Source organism: Felis catus, chromosome B4, assembly GCF_018350175.1.
Source record: "Felis catus isolate Fca126 chromosome B4, F.catus_Fca126_mat1.0, whole genome shotgun sequence".
In the NCBI taxonomy this organism is placed as follows: Eukaryota; Metazoa; Chordata; class Mammalia; order Carnivora; family Felidae; genus Felis; species Felis catus.
The window spans coordinates 74,538,757-74,544,531 of record NC_058374.1 but is presented as its reverse complement, the minus strand read 5'-3'; the positions used below and the strand labels follow the sequence as shown (position 1 = coordinate 74,544,531).

Below are 5,775 nucleotides of genomic sequence, written 5' to 3'. Positions count from 1 at the left end.
CTGGGAATATCATCAAAGAGATCACAGAGCCATGGATTTGTTCCCCCCTGATGCTCCTAGCTTCCCCCAGATCATGTCATGGGGCTGCAAGCCCCACGCCCAGAAAATAAGCTATCCCCTTTGGCAATCAAACCAGGTGAGCTCGACGGTGCAATTCATTTAAGTCATTCCCCCAAACTTGAAAATACTCAAAAGCACATTACATTTTTAAAATACAAATTTGCTCATGGAATTATAAAAAGAAATCACATGATGGAGAGTTTAGGTTAGGAGAACTGGCACTTTCTCATGCTTTATGTCTGTCTTAAATGTTATTTTTTCACAGAGGCGTCCCTAACCATCCTATCTAAATTAGATCTTTTGTGGCCCTGCATTTTTTAATTGAAGTATAATTAATCTACAGTGTTCTATTCGTTTCAAGTGTACAATAGAATGATTCAGCAGTTCTGTACATTACTCAGTGCTCATCATGATAAGTGTACTCTTAACTCCTGTCGCCTGTTTCACCCATCCCCTCCCACCCATCTCCCCTCTGGTAACCATCGGTTTGTTCTCTGTCGTTTTTTGTTTGTCTCGTTTTCATTGGTTTGTTCATTTGTTTTGTTTCTTAAATTCCACATATGAGTGAAATCATATGATATTTGTCTTTCTTTCTCTGACTTACTTCACTTAGCATAACACATTCTAGATTCATCCATGTTGTTGCTAATGGCAGGATTTCACTATTTTTTATGGCTGAATAACATTCCATTATGTATATATGATATATATAATACACACACACACACACACACACACACACACACCCCACTTCTTTATTCATCCATCTATCTATCAGTGGATACTTACGTTGCTTCCGTATGTTGACTATTGTCAACAATGCTGCAATAAACATGGGGGTCCTTATACCTTTTTGAGTTAGTTTCTGTTTTCTTTGGGTAAATACCCAGTAGTGGAATTACTGGATCACCTGGTAAATCTATTTTTAAAATTTAGAGGAACCTCCATACCGTTTTCTATACTGACTGTACTAGTTTGTATTCCCACGGTGTATGAAGGGTCCTTTTCTCCGCAGTCTTCACTAATGCTTGTTATTTCTTGTCATTTTGAGTCTAGCCATTCTGACTGGTGTGAGCTGATATCTCATTGTGGTTTTCATTTGCATTTCCCTGATGATGAGTGATGTGGAGCCTCTTTTCATGCGTCTGTTGGCCATTCTTATGTCTTCTTTGGAAAGATGTCTATTCAAGCTCTGCCCATATTTTAACTGGGTTGTTTTTATGATGTCGAGTTGTGTAAGTTCTTTATATATTTTGGATATTAACCCTTTATCAGGCATATCATTTACAAACATCTCCAGTGGTTTCCTTTGCCACGCAAAAGCCTTTTATTTTGGTGTAGTCCTAATAGTTGCATTTTGCTTTTGTTTTTCTTGCCTCAGGAGACATATCTGGGAAAACGTTCCCATGTCTGATGTCAAAGAGATTACTGCCCATGTTTTGTTTTGTTTTTCTAGGAATTTTATGGTTTTAGCTCTCACATTTAGATCCTTAATCCATTTTGAATTTATTTCTGTGTATGGTGGAAGACCCATATGAAATAGTGGTCCTATTTCATTCTTTTGCATGTAGCTGTCCAGTTTTCCCGGCACCATTTATTGAGGAGATGGTCTTTCCCTCGCTGCCTATTCCTGCCTCCTTTGTTGTAGATTAATTGACCATAGATGTGTGGGTTTATTTCTGGGCTCTCTGTTCTGTTCCATTGATCTATGTGTCTTTTTTTTTTTTTAAACACACACTTAACCTGGTCTTGCTATGTGTCAGGCACCGTTCTAAGGGCTTTGCAAGGATTAACTCATTCAATCTTCGCAGAATCCTTGTCAGGTACTCCTACTTTCTCTATATTACAGTTATGGGGAGAAACCAAGGCACAGAGACGTCAGGAAATCCAGCCAGGCTGGTACAGCTGGCGAGTGGCAGAGCTGGGATTCGAACCCAGGCGGCTTGGCTTTTGAACCAGCGGTCTCGGCATTGTGTTCTGCTCCCCCAATCACAGCTTGCAGTGTGCTTTGTCCATGGTCTCCCTCCCCCTTTGGCAGCGGAGCTCCCTGTCCTCTCATCCACTTTGCTCAGCAAGGTCAAGTGAATGAACAAAGGCTGAGAGAGGGGAAGTGCCCATTAGCTAACTACCTTAGACACTAATTATGATACTTTTGACAGATTGTGGATCTTCACACCATGGGTAGGAACCACTCCCGTCAGTCCCAACGTCGTCTTTGTGAGGGCGGAATGGCCAGCTGTGCCAACACACCTGGGGCAAGAGGCCAGTGAGGGGCCTCGTGCCAGCGCCTGGCTCCTGCTTGGCTGCTCCCGGCTCCTCTGTCTTGCCCTTGCCCTTGCTCACTCCCTTGCCGTCTCTCTGAACCTCCTTATCTCTGTCTGCCTGTCTCATCCGCTTCTCTTTGTTCCTGTCTGTGCCTCCAGACCCTCCCCCAGACTCCTGGGGTTTGAGGACACGAAATAGAAATTTTATTTCATGAACGCTATTGGGCAGTGTAAAACCAACATCAGCACAGCCGGCATAAGATGTAGGCAGATGGTTACTTCGGGATCCTAAAAAGCAGTTTAAGTTGAGTTATCTGTTACGTCGTGGGTTCGGAAGCTGCTGGAATCCCGGGTCCTGTCTGATCCCTGCAGCGGTGGTGCTAAGGGGTGGCTTGGGGGGTTAGATGCCCCTAAGTTTCCATTAGTTCCAAACAAATATGCAATAATGCCAAAAATGGTGTGTTTGCTACGAAAACGTGACTACCCAGTGAATGCCTACACCCCATTTCTACCCACTGCCCATAAGCCGCCCACCCTGTGCATACTCAGGAGCCTCCAGGCCTCAGACAGGGATCCGTCTGCTCTCTGTGTTGCTCATTATCTTCCATCAAGCCTTTATAACAAGTGGGGCTGGAAGGCTCGGTTCCTTCCTTCCTTCCTTCCTTCCTTCCTTCCTTCCTTCCTTCTTGGTCCCTTGCACATGTTAACATGGTTACTGAAGATACATTCAATGACAATACAAAGTGGTAGAGGGGATCCAGAAGGCAGACTCCCTGTCACAAAGAATTTCAGAGGTGAGCTGAAGAAACAAAATCTGTATGGATGAAGTTAAATGGCAGGGCAGGGGCTAACCAACACCACATGGGCAATAACACCAGAGGTGTCGTGATATGCCAGACGCGCCCAGGACAAATATCAAGAGCTGAGTTCACAGGCAGGAGGGGTTACCCTGGCAGGAGGGCTGAAGTCAGGCTGTGTGGAAGGGTGGGTTTGTCCCGGGACGGGAGGTGAGTAGGCCATGGACAGTAGCGGGGAGGGCACTACAGGCTTGGGGTTTGGCCAGCAGAACCAGACGCACAGCCTGGGACTCTGACAAATGGCCCGGGTGGCGTGTCTGACTCATGCATCCGGGGCAGGTGGCGAGTGTGATGCTGAATATCAGGGCTGCCCACGAACCTAAAAAGAAATGCCTGGAAATCCAATGGTGGCACACAACATACGAACCCATGCGAACGAAAAACACACACGGAGCCCTTCTAAAACACATTCAGTAAGGTGTAACTACAGACGAGGGTGGTTCACAAGCGACCAGATGTGGGTGACCGTCTTGGGTCTCGACCCTGGGTACTTCCAGGCCACAGTGGCATGGAGGCTGGAGATCTAGCACCTTTAGGTGCCGGGGGTCCCCTTGGGAGGTGACTAGGTCTCACCTGCGCTGGGCCAGCTGCAGGGCCCTTCCCGTTCTGGTCTTGTGCTGAAGTGACCCAGCCTCGGTTTCACAGAGGACAAGGATGGTGAGTAGGCTGGCCTGGGTCAGTCCCTCCCATAGCCTGTTGGTTCTGAGACCCCCCCCCCCCCCGCCCCAACCACCTTGGTGGCCCAGAGACTCGTGCGGTCTACTTCAATCAGCAGTCTAACGCTGGGCCATCTCTGTCCTCTGTCCCACTTAGAAACCAAGGTTCTAAGAACAGCTTTCCAGCCCAGTCTGAATCCTGCCCATCCAGTAAACGGCATAGCACCAGGCACACGGTGAGCGCTCAGTAAATACTTGCTGATGGAATGCTCATTACACTGCTGACAGCCCGCCTGCCTCCTGATCCTTGCCCAGGTGGCTTCGCCCTCTAAACCTCCACAGCGGCATGCAATCCTCACTTCCTGATGGAGAGGAGGCCCCCCCCCCCGTTGGTGCTCTCATCACGGGTGCACCATCTCCCGCGCACCTCTCCCCACCCCCTCCCTGCCCTCTGTCACCAGAATGCAGCCCCCTGGGCCTCCCACCTTGCTGGCTGGCCCCACGGCAAGAGCTTTCGATCAAGGGTGGAAAGCCCACGTGAAGACCCAGCCGGTGAGAGAACTCAGAAAGAGGAACAGCAGAGGTTTCTGTCTAGACCAGCTGCTGTCTGCAATACCATTTAATGCGTTCGTCTCTACGTACACACGTACGTGCATCTAAGTTTATCTAGGAGGCGTCTTCGTGTGAACGTACAGATGTGTGTTCATACCTTGGCGGGTGGACTTTTTTCCTCCTGTCCTATACTTGGGGCCATGTCAGCGCGTCTTGGGTTGTAGAGTCCTGGGGTTTGGGGATCCGACCCGGGGAGTGGGGATGAGCAGCCCCGAGAGGCACAGAGGCATTCAGGTGGAGGCGGGATAGCCTCTCAGGATCGCGTAAGGGCTTGCAACACCATACTTTAGTTGCCACTGAGTCCGAGTGCAGACCCCCTTGCATAGCAACCCAGACGCGATTAAGTGGTTGTTGATGCGTTTTGCGAGACAACGGGACGTCAGTGCCCCTTAGGATGGCCTCTGGTGGGAAGCCCCACTGCATAGCTCACCGATGTGCTCCCGACTGTGTCTCCCAACCATTCTGGGCCTCAGTTTCCTCATCGGTGAGTGAGGATAACAACGGTACTGTTAGGGGTTGCAGGGAGAGTAAAGGAGAGGGTGCACAGGGGGCTTCGTGTGTGACACGTGACACATGCTTCATCGGTGTTAACAGTTGTCCTCAACGTTGGCGTTGTAGTTCTTGCTGGGGGACCTGGGTCTGAGAGAGCCGGGTCCTCTGATGTGCCCTCTGGCTCTATGGGGTCAGTCTCAACCGTCCCTGGCTCCCAGCCTTGCTCCTGGCCTACACTTCCCCTGTTGGAGGGAGGCGCTCCTGCCCCAGAAGCTCTGTCCCTCAGGCAGGTCAGCTGGACAGTAGGGCCACATCGGCCGGGCTCGACAGCCTGGCCTTAGCCAGGGTTCACCCGGCCGGGCCCTTGAAGGCACCGTCCACCCCGAATTCCGAGGCGTCATTCTTCTGGCCCAGCCAGTGATAGTCTCCTTTATTCCCTAAACTAACTAGAGTCTGAGATCTGGGCCTGTGCTGCCCACCCCCAGAGGCCGCGGGTTCTGGCTGGCGGGGGTCGCTGCCTGCTCTCGGCTTGTGCAGACGAAACTCAGGCAGGCCAAGCAGCCTTTCTGCTCCTACTCCTTCCACTGGCCTCCCCCCTCCAGGAAAGGGCCAGGCGGACTCGTCAGCTGTGCTTCTGCTGTGAGTCCCTCGCGAGGTGGCTTGCCGCAGGCTGTCCCCTGCACCCCGGAGACCCCACCTGTGGCCTCTTCTCCACACGGCGCAGGTGGAGGACCGTCCCTAACCCTGGGCTGGGGCGGGAAGCCCCGAAATGAACTTGGAAGGGATTGTCAGGTCCAACCCTGTCATTTCAGAGATGGGAGACTGAGGTCAGAG

The 5,775-nt window shown here is 50.6% G+C and overlaps 1 long non-coding RNA gene across 2 annotated transcripts in view; it reads right to left on the bottom strand.

Annotated features, from left to right (window-relative positions):
• The window catches only part of LOC123386586, a 38,190-nt gene that overhangs the window by 5,837 nt on the left and 26,578 nt on the right, over positions 1–5,775 (bottom strand). The window lies entirely within an intron of this gene.